The sequence below is a fragment of the Mobula birostris genome, chromosome 1 (assembly GCF_030028105.1).
Source record: "Mobula birostris isolate sMobBir1 chromosome 1, sMobBir1.hap1, whole genome shotgun sequence".
Taxonomy (NCBI): domain Eukaryota; kingdom Metazoa; phylum Chordata; class Chondrichthyes; order Myliobatiformes; family Myliobatidae; genus Mobula; species Mobula birostris.
This window is the reverse complement of record NC_092370.1, coordinates 243,063,694-243,076,106: the sequence shown is the minus strand read 5'-3', so window position 1 is coordinate 243,076,106 and position 12,413 is coordinate 243,063,694.

Here is a 12,413-nt window from a genome sequence, read left to right as displayed (position 1 = left end):
CTAGGCGAAGGTCCTTCCTCTCCCTGGAATGAAGTCTTTGGAGCTTCTATTGGCGTTACTGTAGCTCTGGATTTTTAGGGGATGAGTTTGCGAGTCCCGTACTCAAACCTCTGCCTTTCGCAGCTGGGCTTGGGACCATCCGTGGTGGAGTTTCAGAAAAATACTACAAACAAGAGTTGGAGCAGGCCTAAGTAGCTGACAAAAAAATGTTTCATATCCATTACTGAGCTTGAAGTTGATATTGAACAGAAAGGTTTGTCTGCCCCCGCCATCTTAAAATCAATATTTATAATTGCTGTTTGAAAAATAAAGCAATAAGAAAACTAATTCAAGAGTTAATCTTCTGTGCTGAATACAATTTAGCCAACCAGATAGAACCTTGACAGATTAGGTCATCACAAGAAAACTAAATTATCTAACAGATGGTGTAAGAGGTATTTAAGGAAGATACAATTATATACAAAATATATTTTCTCTTTTTTAATTTCATCTCATGACATTACTAGGGACTAAGATAAGATGTACTAGGCCTTGCATTCAAATGACAAAATAGCCTAGAAGGGTTTTTCTCATCCCTTCACAGTTACATAAATTCTAGAAACCAAGACAGTAGCATTAGTCATCACTTTAAGTAACAAAAACAAATCAAAATCTATTTGAAGTACTCAGCAGGTAAAATACTGTGACCTATCGTTCACTTTCAAGGACTCTTCATCTCATGGTCTCAATAATCATTGTTTATTTATTTATTATATTTTCTTTTGTATATGTATATCTTGTTGTCTCTTCTCTGTTGGCCATTGACTGTTCTGTCGAGTGTAGTCTTTCATTGATTCCACTGTTTCTTAGATTTGCTGTGCATGCCTGCAAGAAAGTGAATCTCAGTGTTGTATTCAGTGACATATATTACTTCGATGATAAATTTACTTTGAAACATTTCTAATATTAAGTGTCTTCACTCCAGATCTCTGGCATCTGCAGTACTGCCCTTTGATAGATCTGAAATCCTTGACTGATTCACCCAGTCGTATGTCAAATAACATTGAGACCAACTGAAGTGCTCGTTCTCCTTTCACTTAATCTACAATAGATCTCTGACTGCATTGGAGACTGAGACATGCCCTCTGCTGCGAGAGTTTTGATCTACAGTTATCTGCCTTCAGGGTGACCAAGAAAGACAAATTTTTCAGCAATTGATCTGAATCCAAATGGAATGCCAACATGGTATGGAGCCACTCATTGTATGTCAGTCCATGGCCCCCTCGACTGCCACGATAATGGCACTCTCAGGTTGGAGAAGCAACACCTCATATTCCTTCTGGTCAGCCTCTAACCTGATGGCATGAACATCAACATCTCTAGCTTCCAGTAATTTTCCACCTCCCTCTCTCCCTCTTCTTCAATTCTCCACTGGTCCCTTTCTTATTTCTTCTTTCCACCTCATCTGCCATCACCCCCTACCACCCAGTGTCCCTGCTTCTTCCCTTTCTCTAATGGTCCACTCTCATCTCCTTTCAGATTCCTTCCTCCCCTTCCCTTTACCATTTTCACCTGCCACAGCCCAGCTTCTTACGTCATCCCCCTACCTACCCACCTGTCTTCACCAATCAACAGAGCTTGTGCTCCTTCCCCTCCCCAACCTTCTTGTTCTCCCATCTTCTCCCTTTTTTATACGAACTGGAAGAGGGTACTGAGTGTAGTGTATCTAAGTTTGCAGATTATACTAAATTGAGTGGAAAAGCAAATTGTGCAGAAGATATGGAGAAGATATAGAAAGGTTAAGCGAGTGGGAAAGGGTCTGGCAGATGGAGTAAAATGTTGGTAAATGCAAGGTCATCCACTTTGGAAGGAAAATGAAAGAGCAGATTAACGTTTAAATGGTAAAAAAAAATTGCAGCATGCTGATCAGAGGGACTTGGGAGAGCTTGTGCACGAATCACAAAAGGTTGGTTTGCAGGTGCAGCAGGCTATCAAGAAGGCAAATGGAATGTTGACCTTCATTGCTAGAAGGATTGAATTTAAGAGCAGGGAGGCTATGCTGCAACTGTATAGAGTAATGGTGAGGCTGCACCTGGAGTACTGCATGTAGTTCTGGTCTCCTTACTTGAGGAAGGCTTTGGAGGCGGTGCAGAGGAGGTTCACCAGGTTGATTCCAGAGATGAGGAGTTAGAATATGAGGAGAGATTGAGTCACCTTGGACTGTACTCATTGGAATTCAGAGAGGAGATCTTATAGAAACATAGAGGCAGGAAAGTTATTTCCACTGTTAGATGAGAGTAGAACTAGGGAACAAGGGGACATAGCCTCAAGATTTGGGGGTGTAGATTTAGGATGGAGATGAGGAGGAACTGCTTTTCCCAGAGAATGGTGAATCTGGGGAATTCTCTGCCCAATGAAGCAGTGGAGGCTACATCAGTTGATATCCAAACAAGGTTGGATAGGATTTTGCATAGCAGGGGAACTAAAGGTTATGGGGAAAAGTCAGGTAGGTGGAGATGAGTCCATGGCCAGATCAGCCATGATCTTACTGAATGGCGGAGCAGGCTTGACGGGCTAGGTGGCCGACTCCTGCTCCTATTTCTTATGTTCTTTTCCAAACCTGATGAAGATTGTCATCCCAAAACATCGACTGTTTATTCATTTCCATAGATGCTGCCTGACGCCTGACCTGCTGTGTTCCTCCAGTATTTTGTGTGTGTTGCTCCAGATCTGCAGAATCTCAATTTTCATGGTCTGGAGCCTGTGTGATGCCAGGATTCGTGTTGGCTGAAGGTGATGAGCACTGAACAGCAAGTCTCCTTAGTGTAGCTGAATATCCCAGAGTGCTACAGAAACTTCCAAACTAAAGAAGAAAGGATATTTCGGAGAACTGGTTGAGAATCGATCTTAAAGCACTTGGGTGGGAAGGTAAGTGGAATAATTGGAGATTTGTGCAGGGCAACAAAGGAGAAAAAATTAAATGCTCATAAAACAGCGTATCTAATTTACTGTCTAATTAAATTCATAGGGATAACCAATTAAGATCTGCCCTATGCTAATACTATTGCAAAGAGGCAGCTAATATATTTAAGAAGCTGTGGATAGTTTTTTTGAATGCTATAAAATGGGTAATTATATTGCTGATAAGGCAAAGGTGCAATTGCACTAGAGACACGGCTGGCAACTCAAAATTCCAGGGTATAGAATCTTTAAGTACATTAGTGGGGATGTAAAAGAGATGATAGTACTGCAGTTTTAATCAGTGAGTCTATTATTGCAGTAAGGAGGTAGGATATCCAAGAAAATTCTTTGATGAGGACATGTGAATAGCACCTAGAGAACAAAAGGGAGTAATCATAGGTAGATACGGGGCAAAAGAGAGATGTTTGTACATTGGCCTTCAAAAATCTGAGTACTGGGTGTACAAGCTGGGATGTTATGTCAAAGTTGTATAAATTATTTATTTATTTAATGATACACCACAGAGTAGGTCTTTATGGATCTTCGAGCCACACCACCTCAGTTACATGTGACAAACCCAACTAACCCTAACATAACCATGGAACAATTTACAATGACAAATTAACCTACCCGTTAAACTTCAAACATCTCTGCTCTGCCATCATCCTTGCTGGTGTCCTCCTCCATTCTACTCGGGCAAGCTCCTCTCTCATGGTTCTGTAATTCCCTTTATTCCATTGCAATACAAATACATATGATTTATGCTTCTCCCTCTCAAATTACAGTAGGAATTCAATCATATGATAGTCACTGCCTTCTAAGAGTTCCTTTATGTTAAGTTCCCCAATAAGACCTGGGTTATTACACAACACACAACCTAAGATAACCTTTCCTCGAGTAGGCTCAAGCACAAGCTACTCTAAAAAGCCATCTCATAGGCATTCAACAAATTCCCTCTCTTGCAGTTGGACACCAACCTGATTTTTCCAATCACCTTGCATATTGAATTCTACCATTACAATTGTGTCATTACGCTTATTACATGCCTTTTTCAGCTTCCTTTTCAATCTCAACCCCACATTTTGGCTACTATTTGGAGGCCTATATATGATTCCCATATATTTTTTTCACCCTTGCAATTTCTTAACTCCACCCACAAAGATTCAACATTCTCTGACCCTCTGTCACCTCTTTCTAAAGATTTAATTCTACCTCTTACCAACAGAGCCATATCACAGTCTATGCCTCCTGCCTGTCCTTTCGATACAAAGTATATCCTTTGATGTTAAGCCTCCAACTATGGCCTTTTTTCAACCACAACACAGTGATGCCCACAATGTCATACCGTAAGACCATAAGACAAAGGTGCAGAAGTCAGCCATTCAGCCCATCGAGTCCACTCCACCATTTTATCATGAGCTGATCCATTCTCCCATTTAGTCCCATACCCCCGCCTTCTCACCATAACCCTGGCTACTCAGATACCTATCAATCTCTGCCTTAAATACACCCAATGACTTGGCCTCCACTGCCACCTGTGGCAACAAATTCCATAGATTTACCACCCTCTGGCTAAAAAAATTTCTTCGCATCTCTGTTCTGAATGGGCGCCCTTCAATCCTTAAGTCATACCCTCTCGTACTAGACTCCCCCATCACGGGAAACAACTTTGCCACATCCACTCTGTCCATGCCTTTCAACATTCAAAATGTTTCTGAGGTCTCCTCTCATCCTTCTAAACTCCAAGGAATATAGTCCAAGAGCGGACAAACGTTCCTCATATGTTAACCCTCTCATTCCCGGAATCATTCTAGTGAATCTTCTCTGTACCCTCTCCAATGTCAGCACATCCTTTCTTAAATAAGGAGACCAAATCTGCCCACAGTACTCCAAGTGAGGTCTCACCAGTGCCTTATAGAGCCTCAACATCACATCCCTGCTCCTATACTCTATTCCTCTAGAAATGAATGCCAACATTGCATTTGCCTTCTTCACCACCGACTCAACCTGGAGGTTAACCTTAAGGGTATCCTGTACGATGACTCCCAAGTCCCATTGCATCTCAGAACTTTGAATTCTCTCCCCATTTAAATAGTAGTCTGCCCGTTTATTTCTTCTGCCAAAGTGCATAACCATAAACTTTCCAACATTGTATTTCATTTGCCACTTCTTTGCCCATTCTTCCAATCTATCCAAGTCTTTCTGCAGACTCTCCGTTTCCTCAGCACTACCGGCCCCTCCACCTATCTTTGTATCATCAGCAAACTTAGCCACAAAGCCATCTATTCCATAATCCAAATCGTTGATGTACAATGTAAAAAGAAGCAGCCCCAACACTGATCCCTGTGGAACACCACTGGTAACCGGCAGCCAACCAGAATAGGATCCCTTTATTCCCACTCTCTGTTTCCTGCCAATCAGCCAACGCTCTATCCACAAATGCAACTTTCCTGTAATTCCATAGGCTTTTATCTTGTTAAGTAGCCTCATATGTGGCACCTTATCAAAAGCCTTCTGAAAATCCAAATATACAACACCCACTACATCTCCCTTGTCTAGCCTACTTGTAATTTCCTCAAAAAATTGTAATAGGTTTGTCAGGCAGGATTTTCCTTTAAGGAATCCATGCTGAGTTCTGCCCATCTTGTCATATGTGTAGCCCCCCCCGGCCAAGCTTCAGGGTCGCTCGGCTTGCTGTCATCTAGGGAAACAGCCCTCGGCCCCGGCAAACTGGGTAATTAGTTTGTGTGGATGCTGTGTGATGTAACCCACCCCGCCCAAATAACAGACAATACACCAGATATGATTAAATGATTTACAGTTTATAGATATTACTGGAACTATATAATTAATAGAGAATAAAATGTAAAAGAAAAATAAAAGGCGGCACACTTATCAAAGTTCAAACTCTTCGTGCACAAACAGTTGGAGCTCAGGACCCTTCTTCTTCACCCTGAGACCCCTCAGACGTCCTCGACCGGCCGACTGGGACCAACTGGGTACGGAGCCAGGACTCCTCCTTGGAGTGCAGGGCCAGGACCCTTTCTTGGATGCAGGGCCGGGATGACTGCCGAGGATTCTTGCCAAGGGAAATTGCCGAGGTAAACTGCCGAGGATTCGGTTGGGGATGATCCAGCACCAGATGAGGATGCAAAGCTCAGACTTGGACAGGGCTGGAACATGGTGCATGGACTTGGTCTTGGAACACAGGAACACAGAGCCTTGGACTTGAGCACAGGAACACAGAACACAGAGCCAGGACCCCTCCTTGGGAAACAGACTTAGCGCTGGGGCTCTACACAGAGTCAGGACGCCTCCTTAGGAACAGGACATAGGGCCGGGACTCTTCTTTGACATGGACACTAAACACAGGGACATAAAGTGACAGTTCCAAACTCAACGATAGATAGTTCCTTATCTTGGTGTGGCAAGGCTCCGGTCTCACTCTGGCGGTTGAACTTGATGGCAATTCAGATGAGGACACAGGCGAGGTTGCAGACAAAGGTTACGAACAAAGTAACTGTTGAGATAAACTGCCAAAGTAACTGCCAGGGATTCAGATGGGGAGGGGAAGGGAACAGTCCAGCAGGAAATCCTTCGTTTGCAGAGGTATTTATGTGCCAGCCCAAAATGAGAATCAGGTGCCTCAATTAAGGTACCCAATGGAACCAGGGAAAACAGGAAAACCCGGAATAAGGATCGATGGACCGGACTGTGAACCGGAATGCAGACGTCACGGACTGGACCATGACAGAAAGGGAACAACTACACTCACTTGACCATCTATTGAGATGATAGATAGATAGATAGATAGGTATACTTTATTAATCCTGAGGGAAATTTGGTTTCGTTACAACCGCACCAACCAAGAATAGAGCGTAAATATAGCAATACAAAAAGCCCCAACAATCAAACAACAAAATGCAAACTATGCCAGATGGAAAGTAAGTCCAGGACCAGTCTATTGGTTCAGGGTGTCTGACCTTCCACGGGAGGAGCTGCACGTTCGGTGGCCACAGGCAGGAACGACCTCCTGTACCGTCAAGTGTTGTATCACGGTGGAATGTGGCCAAAGTCCAACAGCAAAAAGTTCAATATCCAGTCTGCAAACACGTTCCTCGATCGTAATATGCCCCGGATTGCACCATCTGTTGTTAACCAGATCAGTAAGCACCCAACTCCTTTACGCTTACTGCTCTCAGTGCACCTCCGGTCAGCCGGAACGGTATTACCCACTGAACTCCTCTTCTCCAAAAGTCTCTGTTGTCTCGACCCGGTCCTCTTTCCTCGGCTTTGTGATCCCCCTCTGCATCCTCTGTGTGTTTTCCTCCGGATTTCAGCAGGGGTGTCCACCGCTCTGCTCGCTAAACCGGCTGGTATTTGCTGGTCCGTGGAGTACACAATGCGACCTTGCTTCTGTCCCGCGTGTCGGGATGTAACCATTTCCAGTGCTAAAGAAAACCCAAATAAAACTCTCTCTACCAGCATGTTAGAGAGGGTGCAGCTTCGATGCGTTACCGTGAGAAAAAAAAACAAAAAATAACGTAAATTAACGTAAGTAAGAAGAAGAAAGCAAGAATAGATCGGAACAGCTGTACCAGGCTGCATGCACGACCGGCACATGCACACTAACCCATAATCAACTATCTCACTTTAAGGATTCTTTATCCTGGTATCTCATGTCCTCATTATTTATTAGAATTTATTTATATTTGCATTTGCACAGTTTGTTGTCTTCTGCACTCTGGTTGATTTTTCATTGATCCTGTTACAGTTACTATTCTACAGATTTGTTTGGTATGCCCACAGGAAGATGAATCACAGGGTTGTATATGGTGAGATAATGTACTCTGATAATAAAATTTTCTTTGAGTTTTGAACATGCCCCACTCCAAAAATAAGGATCCGGTCCAGGACTGCTTCCTCTTCCATTGTGGGACTATGCTCCTCCTGGATGGATTTACTCACTCTAACAGTCTAGGCATGTTATTTTAAGGCAATCCCATTTAATTCTGGAGAAAATAAAATTTTCTACCATTATAATCCCATGGATTTTATGCTTCTTTATGATTTTTCTACTTAACTGCTCCTCTTCTAATGATTGCTTCCTGTTTAGAGGCTAGTGGTTTGACCTGAAGCATAGGAACTAGAGTCATACAGCACTACAGGACAGAAACAGGCCATTTGGCCCATATAGATTAGATTATGAGGACACGCAGTCCTCTTTTATTGTCATTTAGTGATGCCTTTGCATTAAGAAATAATACAATGTTCCTCCAATGTGATATCACAGAAACACAAGACAGACCAAGATTGAAAAACTGACAAAAACCACATAATTATAACATATAGTTACAACAGTGCAAGCAATATCGTAATTTGATAAGAACAGACCATGGGCACGGTTAAAAAAAAGCCTCAAAGTCTCTCGAAAGTCCCATTATCTCACGCAGACGGTAGAAGGAAGAAAACTCTCCCTGCCATGAGCTCCCAGCGCCGCAAACTTGCTGATACAGCGTCCTGGAAGCACCAGACCACAGTCCGACTCTGAGTCCGTCCGAAAACTTCGAGCCTCCGACCAGCCCTCTGACACTGAGCACCGAGCACCATCTCTGCCAAATACTTCGACCCCAGCCCCGGTCGCCAGTAACAGGCAAAGCTGAGGATTTGGGGCCTTCCCCTCCGGAGATTCTCGGTCGCACAGTAGCAGCGGCAGCAGCAAACCGGGCATTTCAGAAGTTACTCCAGATGTTCCTCTGTGCTTCTCACATCTGTCTCCATCAAATCAGAATTGTGCACGGCATCCTAGTTACAAATATGATATTATTCACCGGAGAGGCGGCACGCGCTGCGTCGCGCCGCCATCTTCTCCTCCCTCCTTCCTATAATAAATATACTATTTATTATATAATAGTATATAATGAACTATTATGGTTCCTAGTCTCACCAACTTGCACTAAGAGTATAGCCCTCCATGCTCCTCCCATCCAAGTCCAAGCTCAAGTTTAACTGTTAATCAGCGATACATGAATATCCATGAATACAGCCAAATGAAACAGTGTTTTTCTGAAGCTAAGGATCAAAACACAGTTCTGACAGTCATATACAGCACAGGGCACATATAAGACAGTAGTAAAATACAGTCACACAAAAAAATACAGTCCAAGTCCCTGAGTCTATGAATGTTGCAGCAGTCTTTAGTCGAACACAATACATCTTGCCTTCTGCTGAGCAAACACTGGAGGCAACACCAACTCCAGCAGGTACACTACACCATGCTGCTTCCACTGGAGTGCACTGACTATTACACCTTTCCCCTGGGTGGCTGCAAATAGGCAATACTGCAGGTTGAGGACTAGTCCTCATTACAGGTCTAGTAACGAGGCCTGTACTCATTACAGAAAGTTAAATTGTAACAAAGAGGAAAGATTCAAAAGGGTGAAGAATGCAGGACTGAAGATACTGTATTTAAACGCGCATAGCATTTGGAATTAGGTGGATGAACTCATGGCACAATTAGAGATTGGTTGGTATTTTTTTTAAAAGCTTACAAAAGGAAACTAAGAAGAGGGAAAAGATTAACTATGAAAGGAAGCTAACAAGTAATATCAAAGAGGATACTCAAAACTTTTTCAAGTATATAAAGAGTAAAAGACAGGTTAGAGTAGATATAGGACCGATAGAAAATGACACTGGAGAAATTGTAATGGGAGATAAGGAAATGGCGGAGGAACTGAACGAGTATTTTGCATCAGTCTTCACTGAGGAAGACATCAGCAGTATACCGGACATTCGAGGGTCATTGATCTTTTCCGTTGAGTGGACCACTCATTGCAAACTGGACTTGGAGAAGGAGAAGGCAGCGCAAGACCAAATGGTGATAGAGGCGGTGATAACACTCTGAATAACAGCTGAGTAATTCAATAATTCCTGAGATGTTCAGTTTCCTAAACTGGCGTAGGAAGAACAATCTCTGCTGGGCTTTCATAGTGATGAGTGTAACAAGTTTAACCCACTTCAAAGTACATGTATTATCAAGTATGTAGGCAGTATACAACTCTAAGATTCATCTTCCTCACAGAGAGCCACAAAACAGGGAAAACCACCAAACCCACTCTAAGAAAGAAAGCATCAAACCATCAATCCCCCCCCCATATGCAAAAAAAGCAAATCACGCAAAAAGCAACAAAAAAAGAGCAAAAAACGCAGAATATATGTAACGCTCAACTCTATCAGTTCATGTTTATCTAGGGGAAAACCCCGTCCACCCGCCCGGCCGTGTCACACGGTTACGTCGTTGCTGTGTCATGCCACCTGGTACAAACTCACACATCAAATATCAGACAGCACACAAGGTACACTTTACAGATTACACTTCATAAATCTTACTGGGACTATCAGATTAATAGAGATACAATAAAAAGAGAAAGAAAAAAGTGCCAGACTTATCGTAGTTCAATTTTTTCGTGTACACAGGTTGGAGCTTAAATAACGGGTCTTTTCTTCACCCTGCGATCCCCTCCAACCCCCTCGACCCACCGCTCGGGACCAACCACGGTGGTCGACCAGAGCACTTCCAGCACGTCCTGTTTCTCTGGGTCTCCTCCTGAAAAGCCCGCCAAACCACACGGTTCCCAGCCATAAGAAACAGAATATCACCTACAAAAAGAATAACATGGACACCCATTGGTTCATTCCTTCTCTTATCAATAATATAACCCAAACAAGCTGCTAGAAAAAGAACCACTGTCTCAGCAGTTAACATCACAGAGAAGACATTTTGATTAGCCTACGCAGTAACATAAAAGAAGAAACCCTTTACATATAAAACACAAAATCAAAAAGCATGTCCCAGTTCATCTCAGCATTCCTTATCTGCAAGCTGCCCTGATTCAAAATTGTCGAAAAACTAGCATCAAAAAAGGAGCAGTCAGGAAAACTAAAAGCACATCATAATGTGAATTAGAGTCCAATGTATTGGTAATGGTATCACAATAGCTTTATGCACATTTTTTTCTGAGTGAAGCTTTCAAATTTTCAAATGGCTTTTAGCATCTAACAGTTATTTTTATTAGTGAACCAATGGGAGTAATGATTGATTGTTGTTTTTTCCTGAGTAATTTGAATAAGGAATCATCATGTAAATTTATATGAACAGCAAGAAAGTTGTACTCATATAAGTGAGTTAATTGAAATATAAAACACATCATCATAAAGCATCTTGTAAAGTAATAGTGAAGCTTTGGGGATGACCTAAAGTAATCCAATGCTTAAAGTAATTATGGAACAAAGGTTTGATTTGACTTTAGCATAGGAAATGGTGTAACATTAAGACTTCACCAGCTAGTTTCACATCTTTCCAAGACAATAGATAATTACGTGTAAACTTGAACACCCCAGTAGAATATTGTCATAATGTACAATAACAATTGAAATGGTTTGAGAGCAATGGTGGGTGCCTGCTAATGATATATTGGGAGAATGAAATCTTGTCCTTCAGTTGACCTGCATGTTCTCAATTCCCCAGTACTGAACTAGGAACCATCCATTATTACTTAATTATAGTCCCTAAGATAACTTATCCACAGTCAAAAATGTAAATACCAACTACATACAAACCTTCTATCCCAAGTGCAAGGTGCAGGAATGTTGCATCATATTCAATGATTTACAGATCTTCCCCAAAGTCTGTACATCAACTTTTCCCTTAAGATGCCTGCTCCCAGCTTTTCCCCCATGAACCTACCATTTAATGAAAACAACTTTATTTGCGACTTCCTGAGAAGTTTTCAAAGATTCGGCATGTCATCTAATACATGGACAAACTTCTGCAGGTGCACAGTGGACAGTATCTTGATTGGTTGCATCACAGCATGGCATGGAAACACTAATGCCCTTGAGCCTATAAAAAGTAATGGACACAGCCTAGTGCATCACAGGAAAAAGTACATTTACGAGGAGTATTGTCACAGGAAAGCAACATCCACTATCAAGGATTGCCACCATCCAGGCCGAGTACTATTTTGACTGCTGTCATCAGAAAGTGGTACGGGAGCCTCAAGACCCACACCGCCAGGTTCAGGAACATTTATTACTCCTCAACCATCAGGCTCCTGAATCAGACTGGATAACTTAACTCACTCCAACACTGAAATGATTCCACAACCCATGGATTCATTTTCAAGGGCTCCTACAACTCGTGTTCTCAATATTTATGTATGATTATTTTGATTTTTTTCTTTCTGTATTTGCACAATTTGTTATCCTCTGCACATTAGTTGTTTGTCAGCAGCTTTGATGTGTGTTGCTTGAATTTCCAGCATCTGCAGAATTCCTGTTGTTTTAGTTTGTATGCAGTTTTTCATTGATTCTGTTGTGTTTCTTCATACTTACTGTGAATGCACATAAGAAATAGAATTTCAGGGTTCTGTATGGTGACATATAATGTATGTACTTTGATAATAAATTTACTT